Here is a 26,557-nt window from a genome sequence, read left to right as displayed (position 1 = left end):
TTTTTTGTAATATTGGGACTTTTAGTGGTGGAAAGATAAGCAGAGAGTGACGAAATTGTCCACTGTCACATGCATTTCAGAGCAAATTGCATTGAGAATGGCCAGAGCTGTGTTCTTACCTCCAGATTGTTCACATATAGTAGACAAATTGAAAGCACAAAAGCCAAAGAAATATGTGCCACCTGGATCCAAATGTGCCAAATATGTTCTCTGTCCAGGGCATCTCTAGAGAGTCTACAATCAACTGAGAAGAAAGGATAGGTTTTCTTTCCCATTCAACCCCTCAAGTCCCATCTCTAAAGAGGAAGCTGGACTTTTTCTTTCTTTCTTTTTTTTTTTTTTTTTTTCTCTCTTTGACTTGATAGTTACATATTTGCAAAGAGGACTAGAGAATCCTGGTATTTTTCTTGAAGTTTGATTTTTCTTGAGTCTTGCTGTTTTGGGAAGGGAGATCTGGATTATAAAGATGTCTCTTTACCAGGCTGTCTAGACAGAGATGCCTGGCTTCTCTGGGGGACTGAGCTGACTGAGTTATTTGTCACTCTCCATTACCCTACCCCGCCCCAGGGTGGTTGTCTTCACACCTGCAAGACACTTGTTCTTTCACTTCTGTATTATCACATTATTTACTGCATTTATGGAAAAAAAGGGGGGTGCAAATGTTTTCTAACAGCCATTATGACAACTTTGATACAAGTAAGGTAATATTGTTGTGTAAAATAACCAAGGCCAGTGTGGTGATGCACGCCCGTAATACCAGCACCCTGGGAGGCTAAGGCAGGAGGTTCCAGAATGAACCAAGCCTAGGTAGCTCAGTGCCTTAGCCAGACCCTGTCTTAGAATAAAAAATAAAAAAGACTGAGGACATAGCTCAGTACAAAGCCCTTGTTTAATTCTCTACTGGAATAAAGGTGCATGGGTTGGGGAGTGTCTAAGAAAATACGAAAGAGGTTAGGATAAGAAATTCCTTCACAATGGGAATTTTGAGATGTATTTTATAAAGGGTACAAGACTGAGGAAAGAGTCAAGACTGAGAAACTGACTCTCCATTAGAGACACAAAAGACTGGCCCCTGGGCTAGATGCAGTTTTGCTTGCACATACAATGTTTAACATTTTTAAGAGTTAGTTACAAAGCTTAACATTTGTGAAGGTTTCTAATTAAAACCACAGCTTCCAGCTTCTCCTAGAAAGAAGTCAGAAGCAATATACATATTACTGGTTATCTGGAGCTGACAAATATCATCCCTTCCTCCCTGCTATAGACTTAAGGTAGCCTGTTCATCTTATTTCAGTCACCCACCTGTCAGATCTGGACCTGTTTTCTGAAAGGCCTGCAATTTCTTTAATATAGCCACTTAAGACTCAAAGTTTCGGCATGCTATCACAAGCTATCCAGAACCCAGGCATTTAGGAATTCTGGAGAGTCTCTGTAACTGCGTACCCTGACTCTAATTTTTTAAACTAGAGGCCCTGTGAAAATTGGAGCTCAGTCTTTGGTGATCGTGTGCAGTGATGGTCCCTTTATAGCAGTGATGGAGCAGGGGCTAGGGTGTTGCTGCAGAAGGAACATGTGTGCCAAACCAGAACGAACATTACTGTCCTTGTGATGAGGTTTGGGTGCTCCATTAGTTGTGCTAAAACTTAGTATCTTGAAATGATGACATCAACACATATTCTTTCACACATTTTCTGTGGGTTTGAAATTGGGATTGTTAGCTAGGTTGTTCTGACTCCTACTCCCTAGTGGGATTTCAGTCCAGTTCAATATGAGACCAGGGGTGTGTCTAGGGCTGGAGCATGCATTTCCTGAAAGTGGTGGATTATTCCCATGGCTGTTGACAGGAGGGTCCAGTTCTTCCTCATGTAGGTCTCTCCACGGCATTGTGTGAGTGACATCATGGCATAGTAGCTGGCTTCTCCCAGAATGGTCTACATCTTTAGAGTCTGTTAGTCAGCTTTCCATTTATATAACAGATACCTGAGATAATTATGTTACAAGGAGAAAAGCTTTATTTTAGCTTCCAGTTTTCGAGATTTTGGGTCGTAGGTAGTCCCATTGCTTTTCGACTTGCAGCAAGGTAGCAAATCATGGTGTGGAATGCATGGTAGAGTAAGCTGGTTACCTCACAGCTTGGATGTGAAAGAGAAAGAGGCATCACATCATCTTCTTCAAGAGCATGAAGATCCCACTCTTTCCCCACCAGTACTGCTTGTGGGTCATTTATCCAAAACATGTCAGTAGTTAGCAGTTGCATACCATTGCTTCTTCTGTGTTTAATGGTCATGTGGATGAGACATAACACAGTGTTAGGCCTCCAGAACCCAAGAATAATAAGTGGTGGGACTCTTCGGAGCTGTCTTAGAATCTGGTACCATTGATACCAGCCTCTGCATTATCCCTATTTAGAATCACTGCATGGGTGAGCCCACATAGTGGTTTGTAATGTGTCACTTCCCTCGGCTGTGTTAAGCAGAGAAAAGGTTAAAAGTAAACATGTGGCCTGAGCCCTGAGCATTGGATCATTCTTGGTTCAAAACCATTGGCCAATGTATTATGTATCTCGTCAAAAGACTTACTTGTGGGGCTGGGGATTTAGCTCAGTGGCATAACCACCTGCCTTGCAAGTAGGCGGTCATGAGTTCAATCCCCCGTACCAGAAAAAAAGGAAAAAAAAAAAAAAAAAAAGACTTACTTGTTACTAATGAGGAGAGACTGACAAAAGTCGGGTGTATTGTGCCAGGATTTCTGTTGATTTGAACTTTTTCTTAAATTCTCTACTATCCTTCAGTATCATTCTTTCCCTCTCTACTAAAAACACTGTGAGACTTTAGAAAATTATCTTGAAGTGATTTTACTACAAGTAAGTAGCTGAATTTTATACATAACTACCTCTGTGTTGGCTTAGAAGACTAACATTATTGGTGTTGTGTGGCCTGTAAAAAACTTAGGTACACAGACAGAAGTTCAGTAACAATTAGGTCCCTTCAGCAGCTTCAACAGACTGCTAATGAGAATCATCATCCAGCATCTCAGAAATCATTTGGTGGCTAGATTGATCTCGACATTCTGTCAAGTGCCCAGGGTAAGAACAAACAGGGTTCTTGACCTCATGGAGAGGACAGTCTCATGGAGCATTAACTGCTAAGCAAAAACTAAATCACTGCATGGTGTGTGATGCTGAAAGTTGTAAGAAAACCAATCTGGTTATAGTGGAAATGGTGGTAATGACTGCCTGTGTGAAATATCCTTTGGTCAGAGACCTTAGTCAAGGGAGAAATTCTTAAAGTTATTGGAGTTCTCTTCCAAAGCAGAACTGAACTTGCTTTGTTTTTCCAGACCTTAAGGCTCCATCTGCTCTCTTGCACCTGGGTTCTTCCACTGGGCTGCTCATGGTTGCCTGTTCACTCTGCATTCTTAACTAGTCTCACAGTCCTGGCCCAGCCTTCTCTAAAAAAATATTTTCGGATCCTAAATTGGATTCACATGCTAGACACATTATGCTGTGGCTAGTCTAGTGTGTATTTCCCCTTTTTCTCCCCACAAAGGTTTTATAAAACTTATTCATGCAAACAGGTATTTTTGTTTGTTTCACATGAGTCGCTTTTGCATAATATAACAAACCCATGATTTCACGTGTACAGTAATTCATAGAAAGTGATAGTCATCTTGCTTAGATATCTTCCTTCTCAAAACTAACCTGCTAAATATAGTATCTTCTCAGGCCCATATAAGGTGCCATTAAAAAAGAGAAAAGAAAGGTCAGAGTTTCCCCACCCACGAATTTGGTTATAAAAACAGCAAAGCAGGGTTTTTTTGAACTTGCATCATTAAATTTTTAATTTAAATAGTATCCTGTTTTGACAAAGTGCTAAACCACAGAAGTCTCAGAAAGACACTGTTAAGCTTGTGTCAATACCTGCTGGCATCTCTCAACAGGAAACTTTGGATGGCTCCAGTTGTCATTCTGTGATACACTGACAGGGAATGCATGCCCTTATTTGTTACATCCGGGAAATGGTCAGAATACTCTGGTGCAGCTTGATCCTGTTTACATTAACTTTAATATGTTGCATAACGGATGGCCAGACAGAACCGGTATTGTTTCTTTTGTTCAATTAATTAACATTGGATTTCTGACTTTGCTAAGCGTGACTACAGAGAAAGATTCAATACATTGTCACACAGGCTCTATTCTTTGATGGACCCAGGAAAAAACTGAGCTGCCTGCAACACTTTCCTGGTCTTAGTGTTTGGATTCAGTGATTGTCCAGTTCAGCTAAGTGGGATATGCACAATTTTTATATGGACTGCACTCTCCTGAGGAAATCCAGGTCATCATTACAGCTCTTTGTTGAAATTCAGTCCCAGCCTTCTTTTCAGCTCAGTTTTTTGTATGTGTAGTAACTTGCATTTTACTGTAAAGGTGACTGCCTCTTTCTTATGGGGCCTTCAGGGTAAACAGCCATTCATTTCCATCTATGAACACACATGTAGCTTGTGTTTGGGTAGGGTGCCCGGTGCTTCTGAAGTCATTATTTTTCTGTAATGTTTATTCTCCATGGTTGTGCCTAGATAGATTCTATGCCCCAGTGCCAGATGAAAAAGTAGCCTGTAATTCTAGCCAAATGTGTTACAGTTGAAAGTCAGAAGCAAGTGATGAATCAAGCAAATAGCTTTTAATTTTACATAAATTGGTTTTCTGCTTTGCTTTGGGGTAGAAGTTTGCAGCCCAGGGTCACATTAGGTGTCACTCACTATTTAGAAGAGAGACATTCCTGGAAAGTACATGGAAAAACAAAACTCAGGATTTCAGCGGCTGCCTCTCATTGATGAGACTTGGAGAAACTGGAGATGGTGCCTGTTGACTAAATGCAACCTTTATCTTCTTACCAGTTAGAGCTCCTAGAGGTTAGAGAAGGTGGCAATAATTCCAGATTCTCTAAAACTAACATGGTCAGTATAATGTGTCCCCCTTTCAGTTCATTGAATGATAGTAGCACTGATATATTACAAGGAAGAAGAAAAGTTGCTTTTTTGGAAGGCTCACTCATCTCTTTGATATGAAATTCACTAACAATCCTAGATGGGTAAACCAGACAGCAGTGGGCACCACTGAAGAGAGCACAAAGCTTTCTCTTGCTCCTTACCCAAAGACAAAGATTGATGGGGTCCATTGTCAGTGGGAAACACTGGTTTCAGGTTTGGGGCTGCAAAAGAAACAATTGGGAAGGATTTTGATCTGAAATGTGTCGATGCAATTTTAAATATCATCAAAACACTTAGCCCAGGCTTTGGAAACAAAGGACTTGTATGTACATCCTAATATGCCACCATACCCTTGGACAAGTATTTAAATTTTCTTCTTTTGTTTCAGTATCTACAAAATGGCCATGTGTGATAGCCTACCAAAGATCAAACAAAAGTGGAGCATAAAGCACATAGCCAGAGATTCCTAGCATGTGACAAGTGCTAATAATGTTATCAGAACTTGATTGGATTGTTGCTAATAATTCTAAAGCACCAGGTTAATATTAATATGCATTCATAGAAGAAATCTGAAGAATCCCACTAATCAAAACGTAGAATTTTCATAGTAATAGAAGAAAAAGTGAAATTTTGGAATGTTAAATATTAATGAAGTGAAATAAAAAAAGGTAAATGGAAGACAGAAAATAGTTTTGAGTTGTTGATGGTCTGGACACAAAGCACAAAAGCACAGAAATCTGTACATGCTAACAAGATCATTAAGTGAAAGATATAAATACCTCACTAATGGGGAATGACTAATGCCTAGATTCATGTATTTAAGCAACAATTAATTTCTAAAAATCATTTTTTTTACAAGAGAAAGAATTTTAAAGATGTTGCTAGCATTGTTTATGACAAGGTTAATCCATTAAAAACCTGTTCTGTATGTTAACAGACATGGTTTCAGTAAGACATTTGGATGACTTTTCTTACACAGTGGACATTTTGGAATGGACCACCATGAAGAAAAATGGCATTTCCCTAGAATGTATAGATTACAATGAAATAGTTGCTAACAGATTGTTAAATCATTTATTGCCAGACTCTATGAAAGTATAATTGTCATAATTTGGCAAAGACGATCTAGAACAAAAAAGAAACTAAAATGTCAGATTCTGGAAAAAGAAGAAACAAACTAAAGAGTGAGAAATCAGTGTAGACTTTATGAAAAAGGCCAATAAAAGAAGAATTTTGAGTGAAAACTCATCATTGGATTAAAATGTCTTAGCTGTACTTTCATAGGTCTCCTTAGGAAAGTTTGGATACATACATATATATATCACATTTATTTTAAAAGGTATATATTAATATTTATATACCACATCTGTATTTAAGAACTTTTATTTGTGTGTGTTTATTTTAGAGGTGAAAATGTATTGATGATATCCCAGACCTAGGTAAACAGAACATACTATATTGAACTTCAAAATGATGTTACAGCATACCTTGTTAAGGAGTCGGTAAATTTGGATGACAAAGAAAAATGCACATGTGGTAAATTGAAACCTAGTGATCCATGTGTGTCTGGGACAGGCTGGGTATAGTTGAGTTGACTGGGGAATCCCTCCCAGAATGGCATGACATGAACTGAAATTTGAAATTGCCATCATGTGATTTGTTATTCGGTGTTTCACTCCTGCTGTACTTTGCAGGGGTTGATTGGAAGTGTTAGTGTAACACTTCCGAATATAGGTACTCTTTCCTCATGCAACTATGAGAACCCAGTGCAGACTGGCAGATGATGAAGTGTGTGGTACAGGGTAGGGTGTGAGGGAGTCTGTAGCTCTCAGAACTTGAAGTTTCAGGGTTCATTTTGAAGACATCCCAGCTCTTGGTAAATAGAACATACTTTATTGAACTTCAAAATGACTAAATAGAACATACTTTATTGAACTTCAAAATGACTTCAAAATGCTGTTGCAGGCATACCCAGATAAGGAGTTTGTAAATTCGGGTGATTGAAAGAAAAATGCACATGTGGTAAATTGAAACCTAATGATTAATGCATTCGCCTACCCTTGACATAGCTGGAAACAGACTCTCAGATAATGTCATCAGGACTTGGTCTTGTTCCCTTGTTCTGTTCTGCTTTCTTTTTGTGTCAGCTCTGTTCTATGTCATGTTTTTGTCTTGTGGAGGCAAAATGGCTTCTGAGAGTTCCAGAATCACATATTTGTATTTTAATAGTCCATTGAGAATAACAGCGGATCTCTTGCCCAGTACTTCTAGTAAGGACCCATGCATTTCTTGAATGAATTGGGTCTACTCTGCCTGTGTGAACTTGACTAAAAAAAGAGAACCATAGTGATTGGTGGGACTGAGCCATAGGCAAACCTCAGGTTCTTACTGAATGGAGATGGCTCTCTTGAAGTCGTGTAGACCTTGAACAGATGAGGAATGCATTATTGTATTTCAGTTTTCCTTCCAGAAAATAGGAGAGTAGGTTCTGTATGGGCTTTTTATCCTTTTATATCCTATCATATTAATTCGTCAACTGATTTAGTAGAAAATCACTTCCCTAGGTTTGGACAAGCTGACATTTAATCCCATCCCTGCAACTAATTGTCTCTAATGCTTGGAAGAACAGCTAAAGTACATTTCCCAGAAGTCTCCCCTCATCAGAAACCAGAGAACAAGCCAGGCTTGGGAACACACTCCTGTAATCCCAGCACTGGGGAGGCTGAGGCAGGAGGATTGCAGCGAGATCAAGGCTAACCTGAGCTATAATGAGTTCACGGCCAGCCTGAACTGCATGTCAAGACTCTGTCTCAAAAAACAGAGAGAGAGAGAGAGAGAGAAAGAAAAGAAACCAAAGAACATTGGCTATGTTTAATTCTTTCTTACTCAAAAAGTCTACAATTCAGCCTTACTATACCTCTTTGTAGTGTTTTTTTTTTTTTTTTTTTTTTTAATTTTTACCCATTTCATAGACTTGTGTGTCCTAGGCTGAACACAGTGTGGTATAATTATCTGTAAAGGCAGATACATTCTATCTTTGCACTGCCCAATATGATAGCTACAAGCCACTTTCACTATTGAGCACTTCAAATATGTGATTTTGTGATGGAAGAATGATTTTTTCTTTCATTTAAGTATAATTCATTTAAATAAAAATAGCCACCTGTGAGTAGTATCCACCATATTGGACAGCTTAGCTCTGGATTAATGGCCAAGTAAAGTAACATGGATATTTAGACATGTGAAATGTAGGTGGCTTGGAAAACAATTTAAATCTCGATGTCTTATGCCTTTTTTGTTAAAAACTACTCTAATTTACAGCAAAAACAAAAAGCCCTGCTCATTCTCTTAAAAGATTACTATTACAGAAAGGGTACTATCTCTCTACATAGTTCCCAATCAAAACCAAGTATTAAGTGTTTTGGAGGCTGATTATTTTAGTTTTGTGGTTCTTCATATATCTGTCCCATCAAGTGGTGTGAAGCAATGGAAAGAATGCTTAATTTAGGAGTCAGAAGTTTTAGGTTCTGGTCTCGGTTCTGCCAGTAACTATTTAGATGCATGACCTTTGGCTAGTCATTTTTCCTTCCTGAGCATGAGTTTTCTTATCTGGAAAGTGAGGGGGTGGGATTCAGATGATCTCTAAATCAATGCCAGATCAACATTTCTATGATTCTGTCTTTGTCCTTGAGACCAAGATCGTGGCTGGGAGTTTCTCTTTGTATAGTCACTGAGCATAAGTACAGAGCATTAAATTAATTGGGAGATACATTAGACCATTTTTTTATTTGAAATGTGAATATATGAACTGCTAAGAGTATTTTTCAAACCTCCACTTGATCTGAAAAACCCTGAAGAAAAGTCAAATTCTGTTTCATTATTATTTAGGGTGCTAATCAGATATAAATCTAGAAGAAAATGCAGAACAGATAGCATTAAAGTATGCATGCTTAATTTTAAAAGTTGATTTCATCTGAGCTTGCCTCATTGTGCCCTAACACTGTGGATGTTCCTGTGGAGGTAAGAGCTTCAAAGAGAGTGTTAGCCAAGTGGACCAAAGTGAAGACGAAGTAATGGGGTGAAAGGATGGTATGTTCAGTGAGCTTAGGAAGTTGGCTAATTGATCAAAATCATAATCACTACTGCTTGGGAGGCCTCATAAAGGAAAGCCAGAGATAAGACTTTCCTTGGTACCCAGGGTAGTCAGGGTTAAGGAAGGATGTTTGGAGTGATTTCATCTGTAGAGGTTGGATTTTGAAGGAGGAGATGAATCACAAATGAAGAGCAAGAGGAAGGAAAGAACATTGGCCAGATTTGCAAGAGCAGGTAGGAGGATTTGAAGTATTCTAAAGGACAGTGTGGTAGGATGTGTCAAACCAGCACAGAGGGAAAGAGGCATAAGCTGGGATTGAATAGAAACAAGATGTTTATTTGGTGATTTAATTTTGATGTTGGGTAGTGACATAAGATAATTGTGTTGTTATTGCATGATAATGTGACAGTGTTAAACATTTATGATCATGCTAGTGAATGTTCATTGTAATAACTTCTATACCCTATCTCCATAGGATGATTTAGGCAGAATTGCATCTTGTAAGCTATATTTTTATTTTTTTAACTGGCTATCTTTAAGTATGGGAACACTCATCTCCAGAGATTCATTTTCATTTCAGAAACCTTCTAAAGGTGTTAATTGCATTTTTTGAAAACTCTTATGTAATTATTTAAAATTATTCTACCAGCACCATAAATCAGAACTTTTCCCATTATATTGCTGAGGAACATTTATGACCTGTTTAGACAGTTTTGATTTATAGGTTTAGGAAACAAGAATATGGAAACCATTGCCAGGTTTTAATTTGGAAATTTCTCTAGCCCGTTTGTTTCTGCAGGAAGGAGAAACAGAAGGCTGAGGGGAGAGGTGATTGGAGAGGTATGGTTCATGCTAAGGAGACACAAGAAGAGGAACAAGTCCCTTTTTAGGAGCCAGACTCTGAAGTGAGCAGTTAGTGTGTCCTGCACATGTTTAAGAGTTCTAAGTATTTTTGTAGATGCTGGCTTCATGTAACAGGTGCCCGGCTCTGGGTGAATTCTAGACCTTAGGTTCTTTATAAAATTAGAGACTTGGAGTAGTATCTCCTCAGGGTTATGGTGAAGTAGAACTGCTTGAGTAGGGGTTCACTCATGCATGCAAAAATTTGTTTGTGAAGCACCTCCTAAGAGCCAAGCACTGTGCTGAACAAGGTGGTAGAAAGGGAGGAATGGACATTGTCCTCCCTGGGAGTTGGGGACACATGTGAATAATCTCTGGCACAAAGCAGGGCTTGGTGATTATCATCAACTAATAGCAGTGGCACTCAGTTTAGATGTTGTGGAACATTGGAACACACAAATTCAGAGAGATGATCACAGTATATTGATGATATAATTCCAAGAATTTGAAAATGACAGAAACTGTATGTGTTGAGGAGGATGAGGAAGAGCTGATCTTCTGAAATGAAAACTAAAGATTAAAAAAAAGTCTCAGCAGGCTGAAACTGTGGGTCAAAATGAAAATGTGCATTCATGGGAATAAATGAAAAAGCCCAGTCCACGATACAAGTTAGAGTGAAGAGTTCCCGCTTAGCAGTTCACGTGACAGTTAGTTAGGGCATGACTGTAAAACCAGTAGGGGCCAATCCAGACCTAGCAGGGGCAGGGGTACCAAGGGCTTTAGGCTGCTTAATAGACTAATGAGGAATGGAACCCCGCCTGCTGAACTAGTCCCCACCCACCTGACCACCACGCTTAATGCTTAGTCCTCTTTTCGAAGGGTTGAGGGCCAAGCCTAACCCCTCACTTGTCAAATGCTGGCCGTGTTCTAAGTGAAACTAGAATCTATTTTGTGCGTTAGGGAGAAGGAGCAAAGTTGTCCTGTCACGTTAAACACCATCAGCTGTTGGGACTACAACATGTGATCAAAATATAGTGTTTCATTAAAAATTTATTATAATAAAAGATCCATTGCTATAAATCCTCCTCAAAACATCGCCCGCTCACTTTGAATACACTCACACCATTGTACTTGCCCCTCAGTGAAGTAGTTCTAGAAGTCCTCTTTCATGAGTGTCTTTTTTGCGGAATCGACCCAAAATGTTACTGCAATTTCTATAAAATAAAAATATTACCATGCGTGTGTGTCCCCATCCACCTTATTCACCAGATCTGACACAGTGTGACTTCTGTTTCTTTCCCAAAGTCAAAATGACCAGGAACAGTAAACATCAACATGTTTACTCACAATGTCATGGCATCCATGACAACATAATTTAATGACACTCATGAAAGACAGCTTCCAGATCTGCTTCAGAAAACAGCAAAAATGATAGGATGTGTGTTCAGAGCAAGGGAGAATATTGTGAGGGGGATTAATGGCAATGTCTTTTAGTGTAATAACGTTTTTAAAGAATTTAAACACTCACCATATCTTTTGATCATACTTTGCACATCATACTTAAGTCTGCAGTGCACAGAATCCAGGTGAGGAAAGAGAAGGGGCAGCCCGAGATTTTCTCCTTCAGAGAAGAAAAATTCATGTTGCCACTAGTTGGGGCTGTTTAATAGCCCAGGGAAGGGTGGGCTGTTGCCTTCTTGTGTATTTTTCCTCCTGCTTTTTTTTTTTTTCCTCTTTAGCCAGGAAGGGAATTAGGTTAGATGCTTCTTTTACAGTCTTAAATGTTTACATGTATTTATTTTTCTATCAAGGAGGATAATTTTACCTTATAGAGAAATGTTTTTGTCTAGACTTGGTTCCTTTCTGCTTTTCTACAACCTTCACTTTCCCCAGCACAAAGAAGCCTTTCGCTGTCGTTTCCATCATCTCTCCCCTTGATTCCTAAAGAACAAGTGAATAGAAAGAAATGTGAGAATCACCCGAGTACATCTAGGCTGCTAGCAGAGGTATACTAAAACAAGGTCACACAGTTTGGAAATTGAACCCTGCCATCAAGGGGCAGGAGGTGACCTGAGCACAAGCAGTGGCTATCCTGACTACACTGATTTTGTTAGATTCTCTTTCTTCCCTGGAAGTCAGCCCGTGGTACTTGGTGTTTTGAAGTTTGTCCCTCCTTGGATGCAAGCCTCTTCGAGTTTTTGTCCTACTAAATTGAATAATCACCTATATGTCATGTAGTATTATTTAAACACTTCTGTGACCAAAATATCTCATCATTGAGAGCATGCTTCTTAGCTTTATCCCAGTGGCTTCCAATTGCTATTTGAATGGTAGACTAACCCTCCAAAATATTCTCAAGGCCTAGCACACAGATCCACGGAATCAGAATCTCTGGTTTGGGAGCTAAGGGATCACACCTGAGAGCATACCAGTAGCACAGTAAGGAAGTTCAGACTGATAATTTGGGAAATAGTACATGTATGTGTGTCAGCTGAGCTCAAGGAAAGGAGAGATCGTGTTTATTGGACACATGATATGGATGGAAAATAGAAACCATGTGCAAAACAGGGAGTGAGAAGAAATGGGTAAATTGTTAACAAATACAAATGAAATTGAGAAAAAAAAAAAAAAAAGAAAAACTATGTGATATCTCATACTCCAAAGCTGGAGCCCCTGCCATGCCGAATCCATCAACAGGCCCTGTGTTTGGGCTTGTGTTGCCTCCTGTATGAAGTCTGCATATGCTGTTTCAGTAGTTCAAGTGTCCTTCCTCACTATCTGCCCTGCTCCCCAGGGCAGAGTGTTATCCTTTCAGACAGAGCATAACCTTTCTGTTAGGTTAGAAGTTCTCTGTTCCCCTTCCATTCAAGCAAGACCCTCTTCTCTGCTCCTTGGATGCCTGTTTTTTGATTCAGTAACTGATCAGTTGATGGCTGGTGTCATACTATGTGCTCTGAAAGCACTAGGAGATTTCCATCTCTTTGGACTCTATAAATATTAGAAATGCTGGAAAAAGTCTGAAACTCAACCCATTAAGCCATTAAATGCTATTAGGGTATAGACTGACCCCCCACGGTGCCACGCTGGCGGGGCCTCCATGCAAGGCTGTCTTTCCTGTGAAAACATAGGCTGAGAATTAGATTTCATGTTGGCAACCTACAGTTAGTTTTTCCTGATACTTTGGGAAGACTGACCTCCCCCAAATATGCAGTGGGTCCCTGATGGTCCATTATTTACAGACCATTGAACACTTTCACACATCCAAGTGATGACCCACTTGGTGGGTGTAGCATACTGAGACACCTGGAAACTAAAAATGGGGTGCCATTTGCCTATTCTAGCTATAATTACTTTGCATTTAAAAAGTAAAATGATCAAATGCTTTCTATTATTGAGAGTTATTGGACAAAGGAGCTGGTTAAATTTTGTGGTTAGGATCTACATTACCTATAGCATGGAAAAATACGGAAGCACAATAACATTTTGGCTTCTAGAATTTCATTATGGCAAAAAGAGGAAGTGTGGTGTGTGTTGGCAATAAAGATGTTGTTAGGAAGCATTTTAGTGCTTACAGTACAGAGATGCTGAACTGTTTCATCTCATTTAAACCTCATGTGGGTAAAGTTCTAGGACCAGTTTCCTTTTATAGATGAGGGGAGGCATGGAGATTGTTCATTTACCCAAACTACATCTAGGAAAAGGTGTGACCAGGCTGAGAAACTCTAGCAATTCCTTGCCAGAGTTACCATGCTGAGTTGTCTTCCTGCTTTTGATGATCAAAAACAATAGGCCCCATCAACCTCATGATTTAATGTTCCATCCAAGCCCAGGAAAGCCTGTGTGTTGTCCAGGCTATGGCTGGGGGCCACCACCCCATGCTCAGTAACGTGGAAGGAGGTGAGAGAAAAAGTGTTTCCAGCAGTGGAGATGAAAGTGGGAGAAGCTCTTTAAACTAGAGCACTAGTTCAGAAGAAGGCCTGAGCTTGTGTCCCAGGGCCTCAGTCTTCTGACTCCTACATCCTGCCAGGCCCAGCTGTGAATTGTCATTTCTTCATTTATGTTAGAATTAAAGAGGCTACGGAATTTTACATTTGGGTTATTTTAGGTTCCTCCCAAGCTGAACAATTGATGTCACTTGATTATATCTGTTTTATAAGGGACTAAAACTACCTAAGTATCTATTCTCCCAGCCTTAGTCCCAGCCGCCATTTTGGTCTACAGCTTAGCAGATAGATAAAAGCCTTGTTTGGGGGGTCATTGAAGTTCAAATGCCCCCACCTACTTGCAGTGAAATATTGGTTAAGTAATTTAGACTCCCAAGACCTCAATTTTTATATGTTACACAGCGCTACCTATTTCATAGGATTGTTTTAAAGATTGAGAGATGTTATGGAAGTTGCCAAACTCATTCATCACATAGCTCCAAAAGTATTGCTGTATTTCTTAGTCATCTTGTTACCAGCCACCAGCCTTTTCTTTATATTCTCTTTGTCAAAGTCTGTGCCAAAGTCCCAAGAAATACCCACCCCCACCCAGTTTGTGATAGGCAATCTCTTACAGGATTTCCACCACATCCCTTTTTTGATTGGCTGTGGTCTTTGTTTTCTTAGCCATTGTCTCAGTGTCACCTGTGCTCTGTAGCCAGCAAAAAGGCAGGGGACTGAGCTCTAGAGGACAGAATTAAATCTCAGCTGTCTCATTCCCAAACCAAGTAACCTCAAATAAATCACTTAGGAGCGACCAACATTAGAGGAGTTGCTTAGCCAAACACTTGCAGCCTGGGAGCTTAGTATACAGTGAATAAAATAGTCACATCTCTCATAGCAGGAAAAAGGACTTTAAAAATTGACACCACCACCACCACCACCACCCCATCAAGAAAATGAAGTATCTATTCAAAATGAACAGATAGGGCTGGCTTTAGCCCAGCGGTTCCTTCGAGTCTGGCTTCCCAACCGCCCGGGCCGATTGTTTCGGTGGTTTGAGACCCGTGGGCACTCTCCAATCCTTTTATAAAAAACAAAATAAAAAAATAAAAAAACCAAAATGAACAGATAAGATGAGGAAATGCAGACAAATGAAGTTTTGTGGCACCCTTACTTTGCTGGTATATCGCAAATAGTGACTGCAAACACACATCCCTCGTGCTCTAAGCTCTAGGTAACCACCTGCATGTGCAGAAGATAACAGGATTTGTGTTTCTTAGGTCCTTGTGCATGTGAAGAGATAGGATGTGGTAGGGTTTTGCAACTTCAGAAGGCAGGCCAGGGCGAGGGTTATAGCTGTTGCTGGGGTTATACTGTGAGGACAGAGCCAGGAAGGAAGAGGTCAGGATTAGTGTGGGGTAGAGAGAAGGGTACAAGTGAGAGCGTGTGGTTGGAGGGTGGAACTAGCTAGCAGTGCAGTGGGAAGGTGGCTGGAGGAAAAAGGGTGTCAGAGAACAGTTAACCACAGAGTTCCCTAATTTCAAAGGTCTGGCCTGCTGGGTTGTGACATTACATAGATGTGTCCTGACCCATCTCAAAAATTGGACATCACTGAATTTAATTAAGATCAACTAGACATTCTTCCTATTGTTCAAACACAATGCCTTATTTGTTTGAAAAGAGAGACACTCGATAGGACCTGAAAGCTTCCTGCTTCATCTGCTGCTTTTCCTTGTGAAGGGTGAAATGCCATTTGAAATAATAAAAAAATAAATAATTGGCCTGCAGTGTGGACTACATACTTTTCAGTACGAATTTTCTTGAGACATCCCTGGACTTCAAAAGAACCCCTAGTATCTCAGGGGTTTGGAAATATTTCCAGATTTGTCTTATAATCCAGCCTAGACCTTAACTTCTACCTGAGATGAAAAAGCTGGCCATCCCACTCCTAGCCAGCCATCTGATACATGAAACGACCCTTGTTCATTTTTCCTTTCTAATGTCAGACAGAATTAGGTAGATGTAGCATGGGTGCTCAGACCAGGTACTCATGAATTGTTTTGGTAGAAAAGCGGGCATAGTTTGCAGAGACAAAGTGAGGTAGTTCAGGAAGAGAGAAAAGTCTACACAGAGCACATAAGTAGGCATGGAAGTCAGGTGGTTTTATGGGATTCATCTGAGAGCCCATCTAAATGCATCCAGGATTAAAAATGTGTGCCTTCATGGACTCCCAAGTTGTTGGTATGTGGGTTTGTGACCTGGAAAGAACCTCAGGAAAGGCTTTCCAGTGTTTCCCACAAAACATTTTTTGTTTTTGTTCCCTGATTTACTGTTGACTTGCTAGTGATTGCCAAGCTCTGAAAGCCTGCTTTTGAACCATATTCCTGGTGGTTCTGTAAACAGAAAATACATGGAGATTAGTTAGTTGCTAGTGTACCTGGTACACAGGAAGTGAGTGATGCTAGTTGTAAGGTGTTATTGTTAGTAAAGACATCATACATTGTGTCTCATCCATATTCTCTTTTAGGTGAGATATGTATCCCAGAGAGTTGAGGTGATCTACCCACAATCACACTATAAGTTTTTGACAAAGGGTTTGCATCATGTCAGGGTTAAAACAAGTACTTGAAATAGTGTAGCAGGTCTGCCTGCCTCTTCGCGACCTGATGAATGAATCCTGGTACCCAGGACTACGTGGAAAATGCCTTAAAGTTGAAAAAGTGCGGAATTTGAGCCCACAATTGCGCATCTGCTATGGACCTCGGATTCTGTTCCTGAGTTGTGAGACATAGCCTGTCTTCCTGGTTTCCCACTTCCTCTGTGCCAAGTGTTGGCTTCCTTGCTTTTTTTAGAAAAAAGACACATTATCAACCTTTATCTGATTGTCCTTAAAAGTTGTGTGTGTGCATGTACATGTGTGTAAGTAACTGATGACTACTAGGGAAAGAAAAGTGAGCTGTTGAGAGGTGGAGAGCCCCAGAAAGCATTTTCCATGTAAAGGCTTCTATGCCACACAGTATGGAAGGCAATTATCTTTGGAGGGGATTCCACAGCCCTGTGCGGGCTTCCCCGGTGTGAGATTTATTGTTGGCTGGATTGGGTGTTCTTTATAAGAGCATTTACTGGGCATCTAAAGCGCTGTCAAGAGTGCTACTTCCTGAATGCTTTTGAGGTTGCAAGTGCTAAGCTTCATTTTCCCGTCTTGGAGATATATTTTTGAAATGGTATGCAGGGATTTGTATAGGCCTCGTGCTTCCCATTCACACTGACAGGAGTTGTGCTGTTAAACCCCAGCACGCTGCTGTGGAAATTTACCCCCTAATGCCCAGAGCTCTCCTTCAGCCTTGAGCCTGGCTCCCACATGCTACGTGGCAGTTCTGGTAGCAAGAGTGGGCCTGGGAGCAAGCACATCCTATTGTTCTATCCAAGTCATGCCAGCTAATCCATCTCAAAGTTAACTGATTTCTCACTTTAAGGAGAGGCAAGTGCTCTTCTTCTGCTTTTTCCTTCCCTGCTGTCCTTCTCACGAGTCTTATGAGTGCCAGAAGAAAACCTGAACAGGAGTCAGCTAAATACACTGTATCATGAAACCTCAGGGACCACTGAAATGGGAACAGTGGCCCATTACTGCTAAGAAGGTGTTTTATTGAAAATGCACTGACACACTCTCCCCAGAGAGTGAGCAAAAGAAGGCAGGATGCCCTAGAGTAATACAGGTTTTACTCTGAGGCAGGCTAAAATATAGAGTTTGGCACTCTTGAGCTGTGAGTGAGCAGGCAATAGAATAGACGAATGTGCTTTTTTACATTAAAAGTGCCATATTTCACCAGAGCTGCCCCCTCCCTCTGCTTTGTTTCAGTGTCTTAATTTATATATTCCAGTTAATAGTTCATTATATGTCCTTTCTCTGGCTTTTAAAAGTTGTCTTTCGAATAAGTTGAGGTAGTCGAAATTTCCTAATCTTGGCAGGCTTGCCAGCAGAGGGCAGGCGTAAAGAAGGTTTTGACACCAGGGTGTGTCAGCCCAGGGTCAGAGGAGGGTGCAATACAGGGGAGGAAGATCTGTGAGCTCTGTTCCAAGGGCAGGACGGGACATGCTCCTTCTGCCTCCTCACAAGCCTGCCGCACACGTCAGGTCTCCTGAAATGCAGACTGCACTACATAAAGGTGCTGGATCGCCTTTATCTGATAGTCAGTGAGTGCTACATAATTAAATGTAAAAAAAATTAAAATATAATTTCGTTCCCCAAGAGCCCTATTTTCTTTCCCGTTTAGCGCCCAGTTCTGGTTATGCTTAAAATTAAGAATTGACACCTGGGTATGTTGTAAACGCTGTCACTCTTGGAAGGGGAAATTACAAGTCATACTTGGTGTCAGTGACTGTTCCCCTGATACCTAATGATAAAGCCCCTTGAGGAAAGCTCTTCTACCCTAAAACATGTACCTATTGGAGAACTTTGCACATGTCAGCTAATCCGCTGTAACCTCGTGGCAGAGACATCCACTAATAAATTTCACATCATGTTAAAACAGGGATTACAGTTTTATCATAAATGAGATAGTGACTTATTACTGTCAGTTGGATGCAGAATTAGGAAAGCATGTTACCAGTTTTCTTTTCCATGAGTGATTTTGTTTACCTGTGTGAGCTTTTACATTTAGCATGACAGGTGGTTGTTTTTTTCTTTAGATATATGTTTTCCACAGCTCATGTGCCCATCATTCATAAGTTATCTGAATGTTGACATGTCATGCTGTGTATATATAAATTAACCAAAGTTTTTGACATTATAAAATGTTGCATTAAATGAAGATATGAATGGAAATTTGGAAGATGTCATACATAAAGAGAATTTTAAACTCCTGTGGAACAGAGAGAACTCTGTCTTTTCCCTTGACCGAACCAGCAGATGCAGGAAGAAAACAACATAATTAGCTTCATTGTCAACATAGACGTAACAGCCACATAAACAGTATCGATATGCATTAACTACTTTAGCTCCCTGTAGATGGATGATGTATTAATTTATATTTTTAAGTAAAAGCACCGCTTAAATCAAGATGAAATGATGGCTCCTTGGAGACAAATGCCCAAATCTCAGGAATGGGGCATTGCTTTTGCAATTTAGTAACTTTAATTGGCTGCCCCGTTGGTGGTCTTTGGAGGAATACTCCAGTGGAGTCCCTTCTGCAGAGGTGAGCCTCCCTGGGCAGGCCATCAAACACATGACTGAGTTGAAATCTTGTACTCCTGTGGCTTCAGCTATTTCTCTCTAGCAAAAGAATCAGTGGGTTGAATCTCTTTAAGTTCTGTCACTTCAGAATATATCCTGGGTACTCTATTAAATTAATTGGGAAAGGGAAAGGAAACAAGTGTTAATACCGCGGTTGTTTGGAAGAAGACAGTGAGCTTGAATTGCATTCTGGCCTCCCATCAGGCATTCATTTTTCTACCCATGTTTGTATCCCTTCTCTCATTATTTCCAAGCAGCTCTGGCCACGCAGGTCCTCAGCTCGAGCTGAGAAGCACATGGGCCGAGGCCCATGGCTGTGTGTACATCCTCAGTGTCCTGCCATTCATCTGCATGTGGAATAATGTCCTGACAAAATGTTCCTTCAGCCTCTTTCTTTAGTACACGTTATCTCTATTCACAGCTTGGAATAGGCAGTGAAACCTTTCACTTTCCTCTGTGTTCAAGCTGAGGCTCGACAGAACCAAATGGAATACACTACTGTAGTCCCAGGTGTGTTATTTGGTGGTTAGAGTTTGGTGTGGGATCATAGTAATCTGTTCTTAAGTGCACAGCCAGCTGCACAATGGACTCATTTAGCAACTGACAGGTTTCTTAATATGTGGTGTTTGAACAAGACTGTGTCTGTTGTGGGTGTTAGGATGTGGGCATCAAAAATATTTTTAAGTATGTTATTTAGCATTTCCTTTTCTCTTCCTTAAACATGAGCCTCCCATACCCTGACCCCAGGCATTCCTTTTATACTAGCCTCTTTTTCTATTAACTATACAATATTTGCTTCTCCTTGTGGGCCTGTGCTGCTGGGTATGTTTGATTCTTCGGAGGGGGGAACAACTCTTTAGCTTTCTAAACCTCAGCTTCTTCCTTTATAAAATAGAATTGTACCCAGGCATGTTAACGCACACCTGTGATCTCAGCACTCAGAAGGTGAGGCAGGAGGCTCTTGAGTTCAAGACCAGTTTGAACTACATAGTGAGACCCTGTCTCCAAAGTTTGAGGGGGGCATTCCTAGTCAAGTTATGACAACTCCATAAGTTGCTGAGTAGCCCCTGCTAATGCCCACCCAGTCAATCCAAGTAATTCTCCTCCTCTTCCTTTTCTTTCTCCACCTTTCAGAATGATCTGCCTTCAAGGTGATGAAAAGATGGCATTAATTATGTCTTCCAAGTCATTACAGGTTTTAATGTTTTACATTGTGTCCAAACAAGATAGGTTCCAGTTTCCCAGACACTGAATCCTAGATATAGTGCAAATACAGAAGACCCTGTGAGATCTTTAGAGTGCAGCATTTGCCAAAATGGCCTGGTCTACTTACATTTTCAGGCTCATCACAACTGGTACGTTTTCCTTGCCTGGTAGTCTCTGAGTCATCCTATCCTCTGTTTAGTGAGAAGGTGGACTGGACCCTAGGTAGTTTCTGAGCCTGCATACTAAGCCACTTCCCTCTCACATTGTCATCTCCCCCTTTATCCCAACCATCGGCCTTTAAACAGCACCTCCCCAAAGGAACTTCCCATCCTTTCTTGCTCCTAGTCATCTCCTCCTCTGCTCCCATGGTGCTTAAAGCCACCACCATGCAATTTAGTCCTTGAGTAACTACTTGCATTGCATCACTCTCTAATTATTTTGTGTAAGGCTTGTCTGCACAGCTGGGTCATAAGCGTCTGTAATGTTTTTGTTTGCTTGTTTGTTTATTGTTTGTTTTGATGCTCCTGGAGACTATTAACTAAGAAACACTGACCTGCATCCCAAGCAGTCCTCCTACGTGTTGAGGCGTGCATGATTTTTATGGATGCCTCATGAAGAGCTTAAGCTTTTAAAAAAAAATAACCAAATTGCTTATTTAAAATGCACCCCACTTTTTCACAGATTAAATCTCAAATTAATTTTAATACTTTGAAAAATATCACTTATGTTTTTTAAAATGACCAGTTCCACTTTCTTGCTGTGCATTGGTTGGAGAGAACTTCCTATATTTTTATTTCCGGCTTTGGGGCTCTGCCAGCCACTTCAGAAAGACTGCTATGTGAGTCAAGACTAAGGTTTTGGAGACTGGATAGTCTAGCAGATTTAAGTAGCCCCTTTTCCCCCAAAAAAGACCAGGCCTCAGTTCTGTGCTGAATATTTATAAGAGGGTGGGGTCACACTTTTGTGACCTGAAAAAAATACCCTTAATACATTTGTTATCTGACACAAAAACACTTTGAGGAGAGCGATCTTTACCTTGCCCATCTAATAGGTTGTCACACATGGACATCAACCTGTGCTTTTGTCTCTTTTGCAGCCAGATAAGTGGGGAACTGTCTATTCACTATAGTGTGACCCTGTGGAAACTTGGGCCTCCCTTTGCGTGATTGAAAGTATTATCAATATGCTTCTGGTTCCTATAAACCTACATTTATTGTATTTAATACACATGAAATCGAAAAATACTTTCAAGTAAAAGATGGAATTGCATTACTAGGTAAGGTTTTTAATTGAGGGAAATACATAAGCATCGATGCCTGTACCCGTTTTCCTCCAGTGTATTGAGAAAAATAATGAAGATGTTAGGCTCTTTCGTCATTTATATGTGTAAATGTAGGCCAGAAAGTTTTTCTCTAAGTTACAAACTGGTAAATTCAGAAATGATTTCTGGAGTTGCTAAAATTGATTAACTGAACACTTAAATTGCACCAGTCGAGACAACAGTTTTCTCATATTAGTGACTTTATTATTTTTTCAAAAAAGAACAATTCTCAGCTTTAGATAGCACTGAAGAACAGCGACTATTTTTAAGAGAAACTGTCAGCTTAATGTACTCATTGAGAAGAGCTTTTGTTGTGCCGGCCGTTGTATAAATAAGAAAGGAATCTAAAGAATTATTTCTTAGCAAACGTGTGGTAGAGGCTTTCTCTAGCAGCTGTCGTTCTAGAGGGGAAGTAGCTGGGTTCAGCGAGGAGGCACGTTTGGTTGTTATTTATTTCAACCCCGTGTCGGGTTAAGTTTTCCTCTGCGCGCACAAGCACACTTTAGCTAGCCCGACTCGGGAAGAAAGGGGCGGCGGGAGGCGAAGGCGGTGGGAAACCATCGACGTGAAGCGAAAGTTCTCCCGCGAAGGCCGTTTTCGAGGAAAGCGCTGGCCCGCTCGCCCCGAGGCCTGCAGCCCCTTCCGGGCTGCCGGCGGCCGGAGCCCCGGGCTCTGCGCCGCGCTTCCCGGGCCGCAGGCTCCCAAAGGTCAGGACAGCGCTTTGTCCGCCGCGGGACGAACGGGCGTGCTGGCCCGCGCCGGCGACCGGCCGGCGCCCGGGCCGTGAGGAGATGCGCGCGGTGCCCGGCGGCGGCCGCCCAGACGTCAGCCAGAGGCGGGTCAGCGGGTTAACAGCAATTAAGTGGAGTTGCTCTCGAGACAAAAGCAGGGTTTCGCCAGCGCGTGATTTCACCTGCCGCGGAGGGCGCGGAGGGGGCCGGGGCGCGCGGCGCGGGGCGCGGGCCCCGGAGCCCATTGTGTGGGGCGCGGCGCGGCGCGGGGTGTTTAGAGGCGGGTTGTGATTGGTGGAGCAGGGCGGGGCGGGTGGGCGCGGCGCGGCGCGTCTCGCCAGCCCCGAGCCGAGCCGGAGCGCCCTGCGCGCGTGCAGTCCGCCCGCCCGCCGCCCGCTGCACGCCGAGCCCGCCGGACCCAAGCCCGGCCGCGCGCGCGCCCCAGCCTGGCTCCGCGCGCCTGGCGGCTACATGGAGAGTGTCAGGTTGGTCCCCCTTCGGTTGATCTCGGCCGTTTCGCTCTCCTCTCCCGGCTCCGCAGAGCCAGCTTCCTGGGGCCTCGCCGGGGAAGGCAGGAGCGGCCGAGGGTGCCTAAGTTGAGTCTGTAAACCCTCCTCATCCTCCCCTTCGCTGTTTACCAACTTGTCTGCGAGTTGCGCTCTGGAAGTGGAGGCGGAGAGGGGAGTTGGAGTGGAGGGGTGGGAAGCGGGCGCTCTGGGCCTGCGAGTCCTGGAGGGAGATTTTACCCTCTTGCTCTCTAGCTCTCTCGCTCTTTCTCTTTTTCAAATGTTCATGGGTGGGGTACAGTTGAGAGTTGGAGGAAGTCCTGCTTGTGCGCCTCTCTGTGGGTCTGTCTGTCTTTCGTTTGCGATTCATTTGCTGCTGCTGTGGCCTTCACCCGGCCACTTTGGTAAAGCCCTCGCCACCACTCCATTCGGGGTACTACGCATCTGGGGTGTGATTTATGTCACTTCCAGAGCGTGTGGAATATACAGGAGACTTCAGTCTCAGTGTAGCCGATGTGGATGTTTCTTTGCTTCTGATAGTTTGTTGCTATATCTGTCTAGGCTATTTTCAGCTTAGCTGTTCAAATTCTAGGAGTTCACACACTGGAAAGGGAGGGGGAGGGAGACCAGCCCCACGCCAAACCCGACAGGCCGGCCTGAGGACCTGGAATCCTTGGGCTACCTCAGCCCAGGTACATGTTTGGCTGTTTAATTTAGTAGTGAGCAGTACTTAGGTTTGGAAGTGCTGCAGACTGAGTTGCCATGAGGTACTCCCTTCTGAACCGGCATAGCTAACTCAACTGTCAAAACTGCCAGAAGAACGGTCAGTGGAAACGGGACTTTTTTTTTCCTCTTTCTTCCAAATGTGTAGATGAGGAGAAGAGGACCTTTAGGAAGTGGGTAGTAAAGTTTTGTAGCAAAATGCATACATATAGGCTCTTCCTCTCTGGGGTTAACTCTTTCAAGGCCTTGAAGTTATAACTAAAATATCAAATAATGTTACATCCTCATCCAAACAGACTAAGTATTCTAATCAAGCCAATTTAAAAATGCAAATCTTCTAATTTCCATAGATTCCAGCATTCTGAAAGTGACACATTGGAGGGGGGGATTAAACCTGATAACAGGAAATATGAATCATACTATCAGTGACTAATCTGCTTAAGAAAAAAATAAGTTACATGTATTTTATCATTAGGAAGTCAGTGTTAAACGAGCCAATTTTTTTTAAAGTTTAAAGCAAGTGACGTATTTATTTCAAAAGCGGACCTGCTCTGCTTTATTTGTTCACAGTAGCTTTACCAACAGGAATGCCTGTGTGCATTCAGAAGTGGTCTGTGTGGTAACGTTCTCGAGGTAGCAGCACATTAGTGTCAGACTCCAGCGTCCTCACATTAAGATTCTACTTTAGAGTTTGACTTGTCGCTGTTATTGTCCTGTAAAACAATACAAAGCTTTCATGAATGTGAAGATTCATCAGTAAGCAAACCAGAGTAAAAGATAGTCTCTTAATTGATACCTTTTGCATAAATGGGGGGGGGGAGGCTATATGTATTTTGTGCTTCCTTGTAGCTGCCTGACACATTTCACTGAAAACTGTGTAAAAATGAAACCAAAATACAGACTGCCTACCCAGAGACACTGGCTGACTTACTCTAGGATGTGATAGAGCTGAACTGAAAACGGATTGGGCTGACACTTGATAATCAAAGTTGATTTATTGTTCATTAGTACTGCGTTAGCCCTTTCAGGCAAAGACATTTATTTGTGTAGTGGCCTGTCAAGAGGGAGACTGCAAGCACCTGTCATTTCTAGGGCATGAGATAAGCAGGCAGATATTAAAATGATGCAAATAAAAATACATTTGATTAGGTAAAGGACCACACAGTCATAATTTTTTGACTTCAAAACAAAACCAAATAACATGAGTTAATACTAGTTTATAAGGAAAGAACATGTATTAAAGATTTTTTTTAACACTAAGAACTGTACAATGAAAGTAATGAATTTTTGTATTTGTTTGCCTGAAGAACTTTTTTTCTGCTCAGATGTGCAGCTTGTCTAACAAAAAGTTGGTCAGTTAAGGAAATGAGAAATATCAGTTATTTAATCCAAGCAATTGAAAGAAGGTACACTTCCCAATTGTGTATATTTTTAATGACCATAAGCAGGGCTAGAGTCTGTGAAAATGTGATGACATCATAGGTAAGCTATGATAATGTCAGATAATGTCAAGTGCACTTCTGCAACATGTTTCGCTTGATTTTTTTTCTCCCCTCTCTGAAAGGGAGTGATCTCATGATGGATAATAGAAAACAACTTAAGTGTCAAAAGAAAACAAAATTAGTGAACTTTGTTTGCAACCATAGCAATGTGGATTAACTGATATTTTTCCAGGGATGGAATGGAAACATTCTGCGTGTATTGTCTTCCTGAATTTTCATTTGACAGGGATTTTAGAGGCTGTGATCTTAATTAAATCTGAAATAATGCATCTAAAGGCATGCAGTGTTGCGTAACCTTGCACCATTGGTAAACTATAAATCATTAGGAAGCTTATGATAAGAATAGTTAGCCTGAAATTTTTTTTGTTTGCAGTTAAATGTACCTTAAAAACAAAACCCTCATCATCACTGCCTTGCATTTGTACATTGTTTGGAGATGTCACTTGAAAGATAAACTCCTATGATGCTGACCAGTTGTACAACTTTTCAGCCAGCCTCCACGGGACTATAAGATACAGTGCAATTATTCAGGTTAATTAAGAGCAATACAATTCCAGATTTTTCTTGGCTAATGTAGCAGAAGTGTTTGAATTAACTGTATTTCTGGGACAATCAAGAGAGAATGTTGTGGCCACCTTCACAGCTTATTCTAAAATTTGAATAAAATTTGAATTGGAAAAAAAAGATGAAGAAATGCATTCTATTATGTGTTTTAGTTGTGGGATGCACAGCACTAAAGAGAAACTTGAAATCATGCTCTTAGTAACTGAGCAAATGCAGTGGCCAGTTAAAATCCACTTGAAGTCCTTAATTGAGGAATAAGACAACAGCAGTTGACCAGAGAAGGTTAGAGTAAATAAACACGTACACTGTGTCTTACTATGTGATACATGTTAAAATATGCATTCTATGACAAGGTGTTAAAATCATTAAGTAGCCTTATTAACTATCTAGGTTTTATAAATTCTAGGGCTTGCAAATAACTGGGTTATTTTTAGTGCCTTTTAAACAGATGTTTTTAACTGCTGCATATTAGGTTTCTATAGATGCCTTCTTAGAAGCTGTCTATTTAGAAAAATTGAGAAAGCTATCTTGTGATAGCTCGATTGTGTGCATCTGTATGTAATATTTCACATCTATGTTGTTGAGCTGTGGTTCTCCTGAGGCAAAGGAGTTTAGCTTTCTGTATACTTCAGGACTACATTTGGGGATAATCATAACTCCAATAGGCTAAATGTATTGTATGGTTAAAGATTTGGTTTTTTGGGAAGCAGTGTGATACTTTTAAATACTTAGTCATTTAAAAGTATATGTCCCCAAGACCCTATAAATACCATTCTGCAATCAGATGTTTTTCAGTAATTTTTTAAAAAGGAAATACACGTACCTTTTAGCTATACAGCCCTTTGCAGATTGTGGAGACTTGGATTTTCTGGGAAGAGTTAAACCGTGTCTCTACTTTCGAATGATAGAAATAACTCTGAGTC

The 26,557-nt window shown here is 41.2% G+C and overlaps 1 protein-coding gene across 13 annotated transcripts in view; it reads left to right on the top strand.

Moving 5' to 3' along the window:
* Positions 1-26,557, top strand: part of Foxp1 (forkhead box P1) — a 562,135-nt gene that overhangs the window by 435,345 nt on the left and 100,233 nt on the right. Inside the window, exon 1 of one of the 13 annotated variants that reach the window (XM_013156486.3) lies at positions 22,186-22,315. The exons of 11 other annotated variants lie outside the window; for them this stretch is intronic. The gene's annotated coding sequence lies outside the window, so the exon portion shown is untranslated. Of the gene's footprint in view, positions 1-22,185; positions 22,316-22,693; positions 22,825-26,557 lie in introns of those variants that run through there. One more of the 13 variants, XM_063260473.1, reaches the window with a different exon arrangement.

Source organism: Cavia porcellus, unplaced genomic scaffold (genome assembly GCF_034190915.1).
Source record: "Cavia porcellus strain 051 isolate PalLab524CR breed Dunkin Hartley unplaced genomic scaffold, mCavPor4.1 scaffold_13, whole genome shotgun sequence".
Lineage (NCBI taxonomy): Eukaryota > Metazoa > Chordata > Mammalia > Rodentia > Caviidae > Cavia > Cavia porcellus.
Note: the sequence above shows the minus strand (reverse complement) of the source record. Positions and strands in the feature narration are given on the sequence as shown.